The 18,228-nt window shown below is 37.5% G+C and overlaps 1 long non-coding RNA gene and 1 pseudogene across 1 annotated transcript in view; both read left to right on the top strand.

Annotated features, from left to right (window-relative positions):
• LOC148001286 (uncharacterized) overlaps positions 1-17,929 on the top strand; it is a 91,213-nt gene extending 73,284 nt beyond the window's left edge. Inside the window, exon 3 of the long non-coding RNA XR_015637703.1 lies at positions 15,822-17,929. This is a non-coding gene — a long non-coding RNA (uncharacterized LOC148001286). The remainder of the gene's footprint in view (positions 1-15,821) is intronic.
• On the top strand, positions 695-1,469 carry Dus4l-ps1 (dihydrouridine synthase 4-like, pseudogene 1; annotated as a pseudogene).
• Positions 17,930-18,228: the final 299 nt, after the last annotated feature.

Here is an 18,228-nt window from a genome sequence, read left to right as displayed (position 1 = left end):
ATTTTAATTTTAAATTTTTCTCCTCACATCTACATTATACTCTTTAAAGTCTCCTCTGTGTTAATTTTGTATAGGTGTGTACATGTTCATACATCTTCAATAGCACATAGCTGCAAGTATATATGGAGACTAGAGTTCAACCTCAGGTAGTTTTTATTTCAAGACATCTATATTATTTTTTGGTTTTGCTTTATTTTCCCATTGGCACAGGGTATATTTTGGGGATGTAGGGTTTGCCAAGCCCTGCATGGTTGCAGAAGAGACAGTGTTACACAGTTTCTACACCTGAAGCAGAGCCACCAGAGTGTGGGCCTCTATGGTTGTTGACAGTTGCTAGATGTAAGGCTTTCTTTTTTTGATAATAATGTACATATTTTCATGTTCCTACTTCAGGGAATGATCTCTCTGTTAAGGTTAATAACTCCATGATAATTAGAAATAGCACGAGTCTGGAAAGCAAGAATGTGTTCTTCAGCAAAATGGTAAATGCTATGATATTCAGGGCAGTTCTTACGGTTTTGGGGAAGAAATCTGAAAACATGAGTTCATCAATATATAATTTCTAACTATGAATAATATGAGGACGCAGTATGAATTGTATGAGTGGCTTCATGAGCTTAGAAGAACAGAGTCAGCTTATTAGAAAGATATTAAGGGATCTGGCTAGCCTGGGATTTGAAACCAACTTGTATACATGAGGAGTGATGTCATACCAACCACGATATGTCAAGAAAGAAAAAGGGACCCAGTAGAAATGTTTCACTCTGGAGAGCTGGTAAAGGTCTGTGCCCCGATGGTTATTATTCAAAGTTGGCTTTTAGAACATTAGTAAAAAAATACTCTTGTGAACTGTGTTATACACCAATGATAGCTGCCGCTGATTTTGTCAGATCTGTAAAAGCCAGGGAGAGTGAATTCCCCACAAACCGAGGTGATTGCCCATTGATTGTTCAGTTTGCTGCTAATGATACAAGACTTTTATCTGATACGGCTCTGATAGTCTGCTCCTATGCAAATGGAATTGATATTAACTGTGGTTGCCTCATAGGTGGGTGATATCAGACGGTTATGGAGCTTGCTTGATCAACAAGCCGGAGCTCTTTCTCAATATGGTGAGACGAGAAATCGAGTGGGAAACCCAAGGTTTTCAGTTTCCATTAAGATAAGGATCCATGATGACCTGGCAAGACCTGGCAAGAACTTGCGGCATAGATCTTTGCCGGAAGACTGAAGCCACAGGGTTGTCCGGGAAGAAGAGTTGAAGAAAGACACCAACCAGTTCACTATGATGCCATTAAAATGATAAATGAAAATGAGTCAATGAAAATGAGTCTATACCCATAGTTGCTAATGGAGACATAAGAAGCTTGTAAGAAGCAGAAAATATGTGACAGATGACTGAGACAGATGGTAGAGGGAGTGAAGGAAAAAACTACAGGAAGAAATGTCTGACATCTGTGGGCAATTAGGGAGTGATACAGAAACTTATTGCAGTGGAAACTTCTTGGAAGCTATGAGGTTAACCATAGTGGGGACTCCTAGTAATGGAGAATTTGGAGACTGAACTTACTTAACAAGTTAGGATCCCTGTGGTGGGACTGGGGACTAGGACATCAAAGTAGCCACAAAATCTATGACTCACAGCCTGCCCTTACTGCAAGATGTTCTGAGCCAAAGGTGGCTTGGAGTTTGTGGGAGGCCCAACCAATGACTGTTCTAACCTGAGGATCACACCATGAGAGGGACCCCACGCCTGCCACTTTCTAGATGGTGAGAATCCAGAAGCTGGAAAGCTCAGAGACCTAGGGCAGAACCAAGCACAGATAACCAAAGGAGGGGGAAAGTCAATGACATGATTCCTAATGATACAACGGTATCCTCATAGGATTTCTCCCCAGCTTTTTCATGTGGTTTCTGGTGCTTAAACCCTGTTCCTTATTCTTGCATGTAATTACTTTACTGGCAGAGACATTTCCCCAGATCCTAATTTATATATTTTATCTTATTAAACATATGTTTAGGGTTTTCTTTACTATACTTGACAGTTTCATATCTTTATAAATAAGCAAATCAATGAAATTTTCATCTATCAGTCTTAGCACTCTACCATAATAGCAAAGGCATTATGGAATATGCCAAATGTTGGTATATCCCAAATGTTGGCTTTGAAACAGAATTTCACATTAGCCCATGCCATTGTTTTAGGCGGAAGAAGTTTAGGCTGGTCATGTACAGATGCTTTATTCATAGTTTCATTATTTTACTGACTTTCTTATGGATACGAAGCATCACAGACCCACTAATATCCACAAATGCGAGGCGTTCCTCCCATTTCTTTGTGCTTTGGGAACAGAGGCAATGCTTAGCTTTGTTACAGATTATCATTTCAATGAAATTGTGAAATGCAGGCTTGGAAGGGTGAAAAATCATTTCTTCTTAGTTTCCAGGACATGCTCACATTCCTTTGAGTATTATAAGGGCAAGGCCCTTAGGGGATAAGACTTTATGAACATTATAAGGGCAGGAGATTCCTTAAAGTAAAGATCCTTTCCTTATGTTTCACCCTACTACCTGCGGATTTTCCTTTAATAAAATAAAGATGATTTCTCCTCTGTGAAATCAAACATAACTAAATAAAACATTAACTTAGCTTTAGAAAAGATATGCATTATCAGGAATACTTTTATTGGTATGAAAAAGTTTCAACAGGTACAAAAGTTACTTGTAACAATGCTCTAGTATGAAAAATATGTCTAGGCTTTAAATCTGTACCATTCACCTTACAAACAACTTAAATAAAGATACCATTTATTTTAGAAAGTAGGACATATAGGAAATACAAGATCAAAATTAGGTTCTTTACTCCTGTTATATAGACATTTGTTTTCTCACTTCAAGGTTAAAACTTCTGAAAATGTTTTTTGCTACAAGTTAAGATTTAATTTAGATTCATGTGGTCATAGAAAACTTTCAATTATTTTGGAATTATGTTAGTATTGAATGAAATCAATTCTTCACTCACTATCTTCTTTATACATACAAACAGGTATTATATTTTGGGGAAATATTAATATTAAGATAGCTTGAACAATGGAGATATAGTAAACATAAATATTCATTCTTTGCACTATGTAGATATACAGATATATAGAAGATATATAAAATTGGTTTTGGATAAATAAATAAAAAACAAACACTTTTTTCTCTACACCTTCTGATGGTGGTCACTCATAGAAAAATTAATATACTAAGACCATCAATATTTTTCTTACTTAATAGATTAATAAATAAAACCTTTTGCTCATAAAGCTATGGTTTCTTTCACCATTCTAATATGTGATTTAAATAATCAAATGTCATCTCTGTGGTAAGAAGGACATAGGGTGTAGAGATTCCTGAATTCCAGGTGTGCTTACAGTATATCACAAGATTCTATTGGAAAATAAGATATATCAGAAGGTTGAATGATAAAAAAAATCACAGCTATCGTCTTTGAGCTAATCAAAAATGGTTGTAGTCAGTTACTCTGGTGTGGTATGGGGAAGAGTAAAACCACTTCTGCATTGCCAGGCAAATGTAACTCAATGAGCTTTACATTTCCATGGTGATATTAGCCCTGGACCACTCTTAAGTATGTCACTATCTGTATAGGAAATTGTTCTTTCTGTTAACAGTTGTCAAAGAAAGATGGCCATACAACATCAGTTTCTCTTGCCTGTTTTGTGTTCTCAGAAAATTATAATATATATATATATATATATATATGTGTGTGTGTGTGTGTGTGTATAGTAATATTGCTTTATGTTGTTTAATATTATTTCCACATATATTATTTATCATTTATGCATTCAACCTATATTTAAATGTGCATTTCATTTCACATATATGCATTATTTGAATGTATTCAATTATTTAATGAAATGTCATTATATTATAGTGTGTATTTAGTAAATAGTGAATAACTACATAACAAAGAAACAGCATGACATTCAATATATTATTATGTATTACATTATATTTTACTTAACACATATTTGTATTAAATTCTAAGCAAAACACCCTAACATTTCACTTATGAAAGCATTGAAAACTGACAAGTTTCAACCCTGTCTAGTGTATTTGGGACCCTGAAACACAGTGAATAAGCACTCTTGGTTAGGGCAGCAATTTATGTCCCTCAATTTAGAGTCTGAGGACATAATTCCTGGGGTGTAGATGCCCTATCGTCAATTAGGGCAGAGCAGAAAGTGACCATGCTCATCTGTCTCTTTTCTATTAGGCTCCACCTATAATGCCACTATTATATTTGAATTTTATGAGGACATGTTTATCAGAATATAATGTTTCTATATCCCAGAGATAATTATGCAGAATCTAAAACTAAATCATCTACTAAATTTTAATTTTTGGAAAAAAAGAAACAGAAAAAATGGAAAGAAGAACCAACAAGAACAAAAAGCAAAACACTAAGAGCTAAATGAAAGCATACATGGGCAATGAATTGGAAACTCAGCATTGTTATTTAAGTTAAAATTTTAATCTCCTTAGTAATAAAATATACAGTAATAAGTGATATAATGCCCATTACATATACCTGGTTCCAATTTGATTTCCAAGATTCTAGTTTTTTCCAATGTTATCACAATTATTTTCACCAATTCTCAGTCATTCTGAGATTATTGAAGTCAACGATCCAAAGCTTGTATTCTCTCTTGTCTTATTCTAGGTTCTAACAAAAGAACTAGTACAATTATAACTTGAAGATGATTTTAGAATTTTTATTCTACAAGGAGGGAAATACAAGTTACTATATTTTGTATTAGCTCATAAGATTCTGACATAAATATCTGCTTGATTTTCACTATGAACCCAGTAGCCCCTTTCAGTGCTGTAATTTCTCTGTCATATGGTATCTCAACTATTATTCCTAAAAATATCAGAACAACCACACTTCTCTCAAATAATATGCCTTGAAATATGTCCTCAATCCTATATGTATATTAGTATATTGGAAATATATTTTTACACATTTCCAACATAATATATAAGAAATGAATGACTCCCTTTTATTATTCACTTTAGATCCTGATCTCTGTCTTCACTTCCGGTTACCCTTCCCACAGTTTCTCTCTGGTGCTCCCTCCTCTTCTTATCCTAGAAGGTAGACCCCTCCCTGGATATCCCCCCTCCATGACAGTTCAAGTCTCTGCAGAGAGAGGCCACTGAGGCCAGATAAGACAACCAAGTTATGTTAGTGGATTCCAGAAACCGGCAATAGCTTCACATATAGCCCATGCTCCCTTTGTTCAAGATCCACATGAAGACTGTGCTGAATGTCTGCTACATATATGCCCAGGTCCTAAGTCCAGCCTGTGCATACTCTTTGAAAGGTGGTTCAGTCTTTCAGAGCCTCCTTGGATATGGGTTAGTTGACTCATTTGGTCTTCCTGTGGAGTTCCTATTGCCTTCCATGCTCTCAATCCTTCTTCCAGCTCTTCCATTGAGTGCCCAAGTTCTATCCAGTGTTTGGCTGTGGGTCTCTACATCTGTCTGACTCAACTTTTAGGTAGAGCCTCTCAGAGGACAGTTATGCTAGGCTCCTGTCTGCAAGCATACCAGAGTATCATTAATAGTGTCAGGGATTAGTGCTTGCCCATGAGATGGGTCTCAATTTGGGCTGGTTATTGCTTGGCCATTCACTCAGTCTATTCCATTCCCTGTCCCTGCATTTCTTGGAGTCAGGATAAACTTTGGGTCGAAAGTTTTTTTTTTCTTTTTTTCGGAGCTGGGGACCGAACCCAGGGCCTTGAGCTTGCTAGGCAAGTGCTCTACCGCTGAGCTAAATCCCCAACCCCTGGTCGAAAGTTTTATGTGTGGGATGGTGTTTCTATCATTCTACTGGGGTTCTACCCATGATACAGAAGATGGTTACTTCAGGTTCCATATCCACACTGCTGTGAATATAGCTAAGATTCTTGGGAACCTCACTTATTCAAGGTCTCTGGCATGTCCTCCATATGCTCCCTACCCCATCACCACTGTTAGCTGCATAATTCCATTCACAGAGCCATCTGGCCATCTCTCCTTTCTCTCCCCATACCTAATACTAACCTATCCCCCATCCCTGTTCTCATCACCATCACCATCCTCCTTCCCATTTCCTTCCCTATATCTGCCTCCCATGACTATTTTATTCACCCTTCTAAGTGGGTTTCAAGCATCCTTTCTTGGGCCTTCCTTCTTGTTTAGCTTCTTTGGGTCAGTGGAGTAAAGCATGGGTATCCTGTATTTTATGGCTAATATCCACTTATAAGTGAGTACATCCCATGCATGTTCTTTTGGGTCTGGGTAACCTTATTCAGGATGATATTCTCAAGTTCTATCCATTTCCTTGCAAAATACATGATGTCTTTATTTTTAATGACTGAAGATAATACCACTGTGTAGATGTACCACATTTTCTTTATCCATTCTTCACTTATGTGAAGACACATAAGTGTTCTGAGAGACACATATGTTGGTTCCAGTTTCTGGTGATTATGAATAAACTACTTTGATCACAGTTGAGGAAGTGTCCCTATTGTATAGTGGAACATCTTTTGAGTACATAGTTGAGTCTTGAGATAAAATTATTCCCAATCTTTTGAGAAACCGTCAAATTGATTTCCAGAGTGTTTGTTTAAGTTTGCAATCACACCAGCAGGGGAAGAGTGTTCGCCTTGCTTCACCACCTCACCAGTATATGTTATCCTTTGAGTTTTTGATCTTAGCCATTCTGAGGGCATAAGATGAAATCTTAGAGCTGTTTTGATTTGCATTTCCCTGACAACTAAGAACTTTGAACATTCCTTCAAATGTTTCTCTGCCATTCAAGATTCTTCTTATGACAACTCTCTGTTTAGCCTGTATCCCATTTTTTAATTTGAGTTATTTATGCCTAATTCCATGAGTTCTTTATAAATTTTGGATATTAGACTTCTGTAAATGTAGGAATGGTGAAGATCCCTTCCCAACCTGTAGGCTGCTGTTTTGTCCTAATGACAGTGACAAGAGGACACTGTTCAGTTTTATGAGATCTCATTTATCAAGTGTTGATCTTAGAGCCTGAGTTATTGGTGTCCTGTTTGGAAAACTATCTCCTTTAACAATGAGTCAAGGGTATTTCCTACTTTTAGTTCTCATAGATTTACTGTATCTGGTTTTATGTTGATGTATTTGAACTACTCTGAGTTGACTTTTGTGCAGGTTGATAAATATGGATCTATTTGCTTTCTTCAACATACTGTCATACAGTTACACCAGCACCATTTGTTGAAGATGGTTTCTTTTTTCCAATGTATGGGTTTGTCTTTATTAAAAAACAAAAAACAAAACAAAACAACAACAAAAAAACCAAGTTTCCATAGGTGTGTGGGTGGGTTTTTAATTTTCAGGGTCTTCAATTCTAATCCATTGATCAACCATGCAGTTTTTATTAATACAGCTCCATAGTACAATTTGACCTCAGGGAAAGTGATACCTTACAATGTTATTTTATAGACCAGGATTGTCTTAGTTATTCTGTATTTTTTGTTTATTTGTTTGTTTGTTTGTTTATACGAAATTAGGAATTGCTCTGTCAAGGTCTGCAAAGAATTGTGTTGGAATTTTGATGGGAATTCATTCAATAGATTGCTTTTGGGAAGATGGCCATTTTAGAAATGACTGACCCTTTACTCTAACACACTGAATCATATTCAATCTGTACTTTGGAACTATTTCAAAATAGTTGGCATTTTGTTAATCTTTACAGTTAAACACCCAAATTTCATTTAATTTCAGGCTCTTGACCAGCTCTAAGTCTCACACCCACCATTGTTTATAGTCAAGGGAATATTCTTCATTAAGGTTGTTAATCACATTTGTCTATTAGTATATGTTAATATTTAGAAGGTACTTTGTCACCATGTTATAGAGATATTTTAGTCCAGCAACATGGCTATTCTGCCAGGGATCATATACAAAGACTTTTTAGGTCTGGGTGATCTGGCTGGAGTACATTCATGCCTTCAATCCCAGGAGACAGAGGTATACAGATCTCTGAGTTTTGGTTAGTTCTGGTCAATCAGGTGAACGCAAATGAGTTGAGTTTGGTGCACTTCACAGTTAAGGGACTTAAGAAATCAGTGAGGGAGGGAGAGGAGAGGAGGGGAGAGGAGAGGAGAGGACAGGAGAGGAGAGGAGAGGAGAGGAGAGGAGAGGAGAGGAGAGGAGAGGAGAGAGGAGTTAGTTTTATTTGGGGAATTTTACAGAGACAGGTTGCAAGTACAGACAGAAGGAGCCTAAAAACATAAAGGAGCCAGAAGATTAGCACAAATTTCTAGAGTTAGTTTGATGACAAGCAGAATAATTTTGTGAGAAGCTGAAAGAAGCCAGATTGAATCAGTCAACTTAAAGAGGAGTTTGGGTCTGAATAGCTGAGTTGAACCAACCAGCAAGAGTTCAGAAAGATCTAGAAGAGGTAAGCTTATTTATCAGTAAAGCTCGGAGACAACTATATACAACAAAAAAAGGATACTTTTATGCCTTATACCAGTGATAAGTTAGTACCTTTTAACTTCATTACAATGTCATTTGTTCTTGCTTCATAAGTGAGAGAGTGAGTATAATTTCAATCCAGGCATCAAGGTATGTTTTTGGAATGATTGGAATCTTAGTAGACAGATGTGCAGTTATTGTAAACACTGATAACGTTCCTGTTATTACAAAATGTTTCTTAATTTATTATGGTATCAATGACAGCCTGTGACAGATTTTCTCCAAGTAAAGGTCAAATTTTGCTCTAGCTTGTCAAGATTGATTGTTGTATAAATGTATAGTCACCAAGATTTTGTGTAAAAATTAAATATGAATCTCCTTTTTTTTTATTATTAACTTGAGTATTTCTTATATACATTTCGAGTGTTATTCCCTTTCCCGGGGAAACATCCCCCTCCCCCCTCCCCTTCCTTATGGGTGTTCCCCTCCCCAACCTCCCCCCATTGCCGCCCTCCCCCCAACAGTCTAGTTCACTGGGGGTTCAGTCTTAGCAGGACCCAGGGCTTCCCCTTCCACTGGTGCTCTTACTAGGATATTCATTGCTACCTATGAGGTCAGAGTCCAGGGTCAGTCCATGTATAGTCTGTAGGTAGTGGCTTAGTCCCTGGAAGCTCTGGTTGTTGGAATTGTTGTACATATGGGGTCTCGAGCCCCTTCAAGCTCTTCCAATTCTTTCTCTGATTCCTTCAACGGGGGTCCTATTCTCAGTTCAGTGGTTTGCTGCTGGCATTCGCCTCTGTATTTGCTGTATTCTGGCTGTGTCTCTCAGGAGCGATCTACATCCGGCTCCTGTCGGCCTGCACTTCTTTGCTTCATCCATCTTGTCTAATTGGGTGGCTGTATAGGCCACATGTGGGGCAGGCTCTGAATGGGTGTTCCTTCAGTCTCTGTTTTAATCTTTGCCTCTCTCTTCCCTGCCAAGGGTATTCTTGTTCCCCTTTTAAAGAAGGAGCGAAGCATTCACATTTTGATCATCCGTCTTGAGTTCTTTTCTGCATATTTCTTGTTTGTATAAGTTAAACATTTTGCTTTCAAGTATCACAAAGCAGAAAGCCTTATTTTATAAAAGTAATATCTGGGAGTATGTATTATTAGGGATGACTTATAATGTATAACATAATGTAATGTTTCTGGAAAATTAAAACACCATTAATCAATGTTGTTGACCCTAAGATTAAAAATAATGATTATACTAAGAGATGTAGTGATGTAATAGAATGGATGATTTGATTCAAGTCTTCCTAATAAATTATATGAAGAAACTCTGTGAATGAAACATTGGCAGTCTATTGGGTCATATGTTATTTTAGATCCAGTTCAAGGGGAAGCCCAGAACATAACACCATTACGGAAGCTATGGGCATTCACAAAAGTGGAGCTAACATGACTGCTCTCCAAAAGACCCAAAAAAACATCTAAAAGGGTCAGATGCTGATATGTACACCCAACCAATTAGCAGAAGCCACTGACCCATCTGGTTGGATTAGGGAAAAACTAGAGAAAACTAAGGAGGAAGGCAACCCTGTAGAAGGTCAATTAACCTGGATCCCTGAGATCTCTCAGACACTGGGGAAACGACACCCTTCATAATAGTCCCAAATGATATAAAATACCTCGGTGTGACTTTAACCAAGCAAGTGAAAGAACTGTATGATAAGAACTTCAATCCTCTGAAGAAAGAAATTGAAGAAGATCTCCCATGCTCATGGATTGGCAGGATTAATGTAGTAAAAATGGCCATTTTACCAAAAGCGATCCACAGATTCAATGCAATTCCCATCAAAATTCCAACCCAATTCTTCATAGAGTTAAACAGAATAATTTGCAAATTCATCTGGAATAACAAAAAACCCAGGATAGCTAAAGCTATCCTCAACAATAAAAGGACTTGTGGGGAAATCACTATCCCTGAACTCAAGCAGTATTACTCAGCAATAGTGATAACAACTGCATGGTATTGGTACAGAGACAGACAGATAGACCAGTGGAATAGAATTGAAGACCCAGAAATGAACCCATACACCTATGGTCACTTGATTTTTGACAAAGGAGCCAAAACCTTCCAATGGAAAAAAGATAGCATTTTCAGCAAATGGTGCTGGTTCAACTGGAGGTCAGCATGTAGAAGAATGCAGATCGATTCATTCTTATCACCCTGTACAAAGCTTAAGTCCAAATGGATCAAGGACCTCCACATCAAACCAGATTCACTCATACTAATAGAAGAGAAAGTGGGGAAGCATCTGGAACACATGGGCACTGGAAAAAATTTCCTGAACAAAATACTAATGGCTTATGCTCTAAGATCAAGAATCGACAAATGGGATCTCATAAAACTGCAAAGCTTCTGTAAGGCAAAGACACTATTGTTAGGACAAAACAGCAACCAACAGATTGGGAAACGATTTTTACCAATCCTACAACTAATAGAGGGCTTATATCCTGTTTGGCCCTACCTTGGTGTTTCCCTTCCCCCTTGCTGAGCCTTTTAGCCTGATATAGCAAGAAGTTGTTTATACCCTTGGCAGCTGCTCTTAGCCCCTGATTTGGGGCCGGGATTTTCCATGGCACCCTTCAGCTCCACTGAGCCTTCCAGCTTGTTGTTTAAGAAGTTTATGCACATGGTTGGGCCTGGGACTTTTCACCACACAGACTTTTCCTGTTTTCCTGGTTGGGGATTTTCACCTGCCTTCTGTTTTCCAAGCCTTGGGTATATAAGGAGATCTCAGTAAAACCTTGGTGGCACTCTTTGAAAATGGGTGACCCGTGTATGTGTTTTCTTTCAATCTTGCAGACCTACACTCTATATTCACACACTGGCAGTGCAGGCACCAACATCTGGAGTGTCGCTTCTGTCTCCGACCTGCAGAAAAGAGCGATAACACAGCGTTCTTCTCAAAGCAGTTTATTCAGGAACCTTACAGCATGCAAGCAGGAATCTTTCTTTTCTTTTCTTATCTCCCTCTTTTTTCAGCCCCTGTGAACACTCCCTTATATCCTCTGTCAACTCCGCCTCGTCAGTCCAATCTGCGTAATCTCAGTTCATAGGTCCACATCACATGGCCTGATCTTGCGTCATGGTGTGCCTGCGCAGCTCTCACAATGGACGTGGCTAGTTTCGGTTGTGTGAGGAAGTCAGGTGCTAGTCATGAGACTTAGCTGCAGTCCCGGGCGCCATCTTGGGACTGCCGCCACACCCGCTCTTCACACTGGAGGTTCCACCGAGATCTGGAAAGAGAGGACAAACTGATGGGATCGTTCCAAAATGCCGGCTGGCAAGGAAGTGGAACGTATTGGGCACAAGTGGCGACCACTGGGCAAAACTGGAAGTAAGTAGCTCTACAAAGGTTTTTCTTAGCCATGGGAACTACAAGTTCCTTGCTATTGGTCATAGATCAGCTTGTAAGTGTACTCAAACAACAAGGTACTGGTATTAAGGTAAAGACAGCCCACGATAAGCCCAAGTTTTAAAAACTATAGAATGTGTTCTTTTAGAGTTACGCTAAAATTTAGAGAAGCAAAGTCAATTCCATAGATGCTTTTAGTCTTTGGACCCTGACTAGAGACAATTTACACCCTAGAAAATAGAGAGAATGGGGTAGAAACAGTCCTCCAGGACTCTCTACAGATGCTTTGGCAAAAGAAGGAAATGAGCTTTTTTGGAGCTCTCCTGGGGACAGAAGGAAGTGGGAGATGTCTTGCCTCCTTGCTGGTTCCTATTGGAGAAGTGCTTATTTCTGGTTCTGGGTCCTTTAGGTAGGATATCTGGGTCCCTTTGGTGGGACACCATCTAGTTCTTTTCCTCTATGTCTATTCTCTGTCTTTGGTACACAAAGTTGTCCATGTATGTCAATTTCTGTCTGGGTTTTCCTTCTTGTAACTTGAATGTTTTGTGTTTCATGTTTAAAAGAAAAAAAAAGATATGTGTAGTCACTTTATTTTTTGTTTCTCATTTGTTTTAAATGTATAGTATGCTCTACATGTCTTGGTTATAGTTTACTGGCTTTTAAGTTATTGGGTATTTTAAAAATTTGTAGCCCCTCCTACCCCTCTTGTACTTTTTGCCGATTCATAGCCTCAGTTTTCATTTATTGCTGTTGTACGCATCACCATAACTGCCTAAACATGAGATTAACAAAAAATAGCATTTGAGTTGATACCTTGATCCTGTTAATTTTCAAAAACTTGGAGATTGTTGACATTTACCGAATACGAATGGGCTGTTTTTTTAAGTATTCCATTGTGCAGAAGATACCATTGACAATAAGCAATTACCCAGCATCAACTGTTGTGATAGCAGTCCTTTTGAGAAACCCTTTTCTACTATGCCTTTGGCATTTCAAACAAAATTCAGTCATATTTTAAAAGAAAAATTTCAATCTTGTCATTGTTGTAAAAGAACAATTAAATTAAGCTTATGTCAGCCAAGTTGTTTAACTGTATCATTTAACATAGGAAGAGATGTATGAATGCGTAGTTAGATATATAATGCAATAAATAATTTATTGAATTATTTGTATTGTGTAACATTATGTACATTACTCATATTTATTACAAACCTTATGTACTTGGGTGGTATTCAGAGGGAATGTTTTATTAGAATGTGAGAGAAAAGTATTCCTTTGACATACTTCACATGGTTTTCTTTCAAAAATAATATAATTATACTTCATGATTTATTTCTTGTTGAACATACAATGATGATTTGATGATTTATTGTCATGCATTTGTTTGTATGTTTTGGTAAATAAGTGCAGAGAAGGATTCTGTGTGTGTGTGTGTGTGTGTGTGTGTGTGTGTGTGTATAAGTGAAGTTCAAATATCAATTATTTCTTTCTTAATCATGGTCTACCTTGACTGTGAGAAAAATATCGCCCATTGAAATGAGAGTTAATTAATTGTCTAGGCAATCTGCTTAATAAAGTCCTGGTATCCTGCTGTGTAAAAAACTTTGAGCACATTTTAATATAGATGACAAGGATCTGGACACTGGTTGCCATGCATAGACTTCAAACCTATTATTCAGTTGGACACCCTCACAGTCCCTATCGTTAATTATTTTTGTGGCAGACACACACCCTTATTTGTCTCACACTACACCACCTGTAGTGCATTTATTTAGTTAGATCCACTTATTTAATATTCCCATTTATTTTTCCCCTTGATGAAACAATCACTCATTTTCAAATCCCTCATTTGTCTCGGAAATGTTGGGTAAATATTTGCAGGATTCAGTTTATTCTCTCCTCTTCTACTCAGAATTAGCCGTTTGTGTATTCAGTTCACACTTAGAAGTTTGTCTTTATGGGCAGCCAGATCATAGAGGGGTAACTGGAAACTTTGTATGTCCTGCAATTTATAAATATTATTTAAAGATTCTGAAACCAGCTGCTGTTCATTCGTAGGGAACCATGTTATTGATAGCAACACCAAAGAACTGTCTTTATATCTAGATCTCACACTCTCCTGTGTTATCTATGCTCCTGAATGTCAAACAATTGCAGAGTCAAATAGATAACACAGTTATGTGCTTTATTTCCTGTCAGCTCAGACTGGACATTGGCAGACTTAACATACTCTTATGTGAATTCAAGACTCACTGTAATTTCTTTCAGCATCTGAGTACAGTGCTGAGGAGTGACAAGGGAATCCTAATTAGGCTCTACTGCTCTATTTTTTGCTTCTTTTTGGCCAGGTTGTGAGATTTAGATTGCATTGTCTTTGTATGTAGAGAATATAACCATACTTTTAGAATCCTCTTCCAGGAGCCAATGCAACATTTTGCTTCTTGGCAACGGACATCTTTATCCACACTTCCAAAATGACTGATGGAAAAGTGTAGAACTTTTACCTTTCTCCCCTCTACCAAGAGTAAACAAGACAATTTTCTTTACACTCAAGACATATCTTTCGTATCTGTAAAATTGCACCATTGTCCTTATTGACTTGCTTTTGAATGACAAATCGTAGAAGTCATACAAGAATCAAGCAGAATCCTTTCCTCTGCCACTTTAATTAAGTGGATCCAATCATGATGATAAGTGCTTAAGTTCCATGTATTTCACCAATGATATTGGCGGAAACTTGCCCTTAATAACACAAACTAATTCCACAAGTTTGTGGAATACCACCTTGATGATGTCGCTAAGTTCAACAATATCAGAGGCGGTAGGAATTGTGAAAGAACTGCTGTCTACTTGTATTTCTTGTTTTAGTATAGAAGCATGTCTGGAGTTATGTGATGTGGGGAATATACAAGAGACATCTCCACAGACCTGTCATGGTTGGTCATAATGGAGCTGTACTTCAGACCGGAATATCAGAAGCTGGCTTCCTTCCCCTCCCCTTCTTTTCTATATTTTCATTCTGTCATGTTTTGTCCTATTTTGTTGTTGTTTCTGGGAGGTCTGCTTTTTTTTTCTGTAGGGAAATGGTGAGGAGTAGATATGAGGAGAATGGAAATGGGGTAAACTGGAGGATGGAGAGAGGGGAAACTCAGTCAGAATATATTAATATGTTCCATGGAAGCTTTGAGACTTAATTTATGTTTGTTGACATTTACTTGTCTTATTTATTCAATAGTGGATGTTTTCAACCACACTCTCCTTCCTAAGAGTTTAGTGACATGTCGCTTACTTTTTGTGTATTATCTACCAATACTATGCAAAGATGTGTGATTGTTTTAAAAGGTTTCACTAGGTTTACCTTTGTATTTCTCTCAAAATAAAAATTCTTAGATCCAGCTTTAAAAAACAAACTCCTATGTGTAACTGCAACTTCAATGTTTGAAAGACAACAAGGGAAGCAACAGTAGCTATATTATGTAGGGAATGCTTGAACTAAGCTGACCAACCATTCTAAAGGACATTTTTCATGCCTGTTTCTGGGATTTCTGCTCGGTTCTTGTCTTGGTGATGTTATCTATGTTCTATGGTATCAGAAAATATTATGAAAGCTACCAAGGTAGGGAAGCAGTTAATGGTGCTACCCAGCTATGACACCTATGAAACTCAATAGCTACCAGGGCAAGATATTCATAAAAACTTAATAAGTGGAACTCACATGGTATTGGTAACCCAAAGCACTCTAATTGTACTCAACAAGAAAATAATTGCCTGCTACTACAAACTTACTGAACTTCCTGTGGCTAGTGAAGTCATGGATCTCAGAAAAGAATCTATCATGAAATAATTAATCTAGCATAATTCATTACTACATTCTACATTTTATGTTTATATTCACAGATAAATGCAGCAAAACAGTCTTTGGCAAGTAAATGGAGGCCCTCACAAACTACAACTGGGAAAATGCAGAGATAAATGACTTATTGAGATCCCAGCCTCAATAGGTAGGTACATCTATGGCATAGCTTCTACATGAATGGCTCATTGTAGAAGAGGGAAGGCTTTAAGAGGCAGAATTCTACAATGTCTGCTGTAAAACTCTATTTAGTACAATAGCATTTCACAGATCAGTGTGGAAGGGGGAAGTCTTATAAGGTCTGGGAGCTATAGACAACTTATGACAACAAGGAAAGAACCTCCCAGAGATGAGCTGCAAATAGGTTGACCAAAATAAAGTGTTCATCCGTGAAACCATATATACAGTAACAAAAAAAAAATAGCTTTATCAGGTTGTCTTTACAAATTTTTACAGAAATACATATGTTACAATAAAATTTGGGTATGAGTGTGTGTGTGTGTGTGTGTGTGTGTGTGTAAACTGATATTTATCTTTTAATTTGGATATTTTTAAATTTACATTGCAAATGTTATACCCTCTCTCAATTTCCTGTCCATAAACCCCAATCCCATTCCCCCTCCCCCTTCTATAAGAGTGTTCCCCGACCCACCGACACCTTCCTGCAAACCTGCTCTTACATTCGCCTACACTGGAGCATCAAACTTTGGAAGGACCAGGGGCTTCTGCTCCTATTGGCCCCCAACCTGGTGGGCCATCCTATGCTACATTTGCAGCTGGAGCCATGGGTCAATACATGTGTATACTTTTGTTTTTCTTTTTTCTTTTTTTCGGAGCTGGGGACCGAACCCAGGGCCTTATGCTCGCTAGGCAAGCGCTCTAACACTGAGCTAAATCCCCAACCCATGGGTACTAATCCCCATCCCCAACTTTTGATGATGGTTTAGTCCCTGGGAGCTCTGGTTGTTGGTATTGTTGTTCTTATGAGATTGCAAGCCTCTTCAGCTCCTTCAGTCTTTTCTCTAACTCCTCCAATGGGGACCCCATTCTCAGTTCAATGGTTGTCTGTGAGCATCCACCTCTGTATTTGTCATGCTCTGACAGAGCCTCTCAGGAGACAGCTATATCTCCTGTCAGTATGCATTTCTTGGCAGTAGCAAAAGTGTCTGGGTTTGGTGACTGTATGTATATGGGCTGGATTCCCAGGTGAAGCAGGTTCTGAATGGCCATTCTGTATTTCCTCCTATGAAAATTTTGTTTCCCCTTTTAACAAGGACTGAAGCATCCACACTTTAGTTGCCCTTCTTCTTGCACTTCATGCGGTCAGTGAATTGTATCTTATGTAATCCGAGCTTTTGTGCTAATATTCACTTATCAGTGATTGTATACCATGTGTGCTTTTTGTGATTGAATTACCTCACTCAGGATGATATTTTCTAGTTCCATCCATTTGCCTACAAATTTCATGAAGTTATTGTTTGTAATAGCTGAGTAATACTACATTGTGAAAATCTACCACCTCTTAACCATGGAGGAATCAATAATTTATTCCTTCTGAGAAAGAGTCAGTTTTCCCTAAGAGATTGACCCCTAATACATTGTTTCATTGGAAGAGCATACACCAAAGTGTATTTGGGAAATAGAAGAGATTTGGATTTTTGTTTGTTTGTTTGTTTTGTCTTATTTTTATCTTGTTTGTTTGTATGTTTAATCTTTGAAAAGGATGCAAAGCTGGAGAATTGGCTAAGGATCAATGGGAAGTAGATTGGAGAAGAGTTAGGGATGTGGAAAATGACATATGTAGTTCACAAACAGCTATTAAAACTAGAGAACCAAACTGAAAATGGAAGTACTTATGATTTTCATTTTTATCATTACTTTCATTCTAATATTATTTATCAAAAGCACAACCAAATCTTTCATTAGCAGTCCCAAATTATCTATTTCTTCATATATAGTTACATAAATTTATTTATTTTTAGTTAACAGTAAGTAGGAAAAAGTATCAACCTCAATCTTTAGAATTACAATAATCATCATGCTACTTTTGATGTGATGAAAATTTGCACACTGTGTTAATAATTACAGGTTAAAAACAATGATAACGAAAAATAAAGCAAATGGTTTAACTGATTTCTAAGTATAGTGCTACAAAAATGAAAAAAAAATGTTCAAATTTGGGGATGCAGGATATTTTAATTGATTAGCTGGCTTCAATGAATTTTATGAAACTGAACAGATTTATGTAGATGCCAAGGCAAATTTCATAGTTCAAAATTATCTTCTTGGATTGCTTTGTTCCACAGCTACTAGTTAACTTCTCATGTTAACGTGCTTTAAGTGAACAACTCTACCACCTAGAACTGTTACAAGGATTTTTGCTTCCATATTTTTGCTATTATATATATAGTTGAATAATATAACTATATATTTTAATTTTGTATATAAATA

The sequence above is a fragment of the Rattus norvegicus genome, chromosome 14 (genome assembly GCF_021556685.1).
Source record: "Rattus norvegicus strain SHRSP/BbbUtx chromosome 14, alternate assembly SHRSP_T2T, whole genome shotgun sequence".
Lineage (NCBI taxonomy): Eukaryota > Metazoa > Chordata > Mammalia > Rodentia > Muridae > Rattus > Rattus norvegicus.
Note: the sequence above shows the minus strand (reverse complement) of the source record. Positions and strands in the feature narration are given on the sequence as shown.